Raw genomic sequence first — 502 nt, forward strand, 5'->3', positions numbered from 1 at the left:
ATATATATATGCACCCGGTGCAGCCCGACCTCTGCGCGTGCATATATAGGTATAGTTTCTGAAAATCCTGCCGAGCGAGGGGCCGCCGGCCGCATCATACAGTCGTGCTGGCTGCGGGGGGGAGGGAGAAGGAGGGAGGGGTTTCGGCCCAAATTTGGGATGCCCAGGGGGTTTGGGGACATGAGAAGAGCATAGCGGCCCCCTGACGGACAGATGTGTCCCCTCCCCTGGGCCATGCCGCCCAGTGTGTCACCCAGCAGGGATGAAGGGCCATCCTTCAGCGGGCTGTTTGGGGAGCACCATGGCTCTGCAGCACCCGCCCTTCCCGCCACCACAGCGCGATCTCTGACCAGCCCTAATTACATCACCAGCTAATCACATATCTGCTCATAGGTCGTTATAGCAGCCACACGTCCTGTTAGGGGACGTTTTGCCAGTGCAGCTTTTGGGGTTTTCAGTGGGTTGAGGTGCAGCACAGCCACCTATGGGTACCCCCGCCCTC

General features: G+C 59.8%; 1 protein-coding gene across 4 annotated transcripts in view; it reads left to right on the forward strand.

The window, feature by feature from the left end:
* Window positions 1-502, forward strand: part of CACNA2D2 (calcium voltage-gated channel auxiliary subunit alpha2delta 2) — a 185642-nt gene that overhangs the window by 180091 nt on the left and 5049 nt on the right. The window lies entirely within an intron of this gene.

Source organism: Geospiza fortis, unplaced genomic scaffold, assembly GCF_000277835.1.
Source record: "Geospiza fortis unplaced genomic scaffold, GeoFor_1.0 scaffold78, whole genome shotgun sequence".
Lineage (NCBI taxonomy): Eukaryota > Metazoa > Chordata > Aves > Passeriformes > Thraupidae > Geospiza > Geospiza fortis.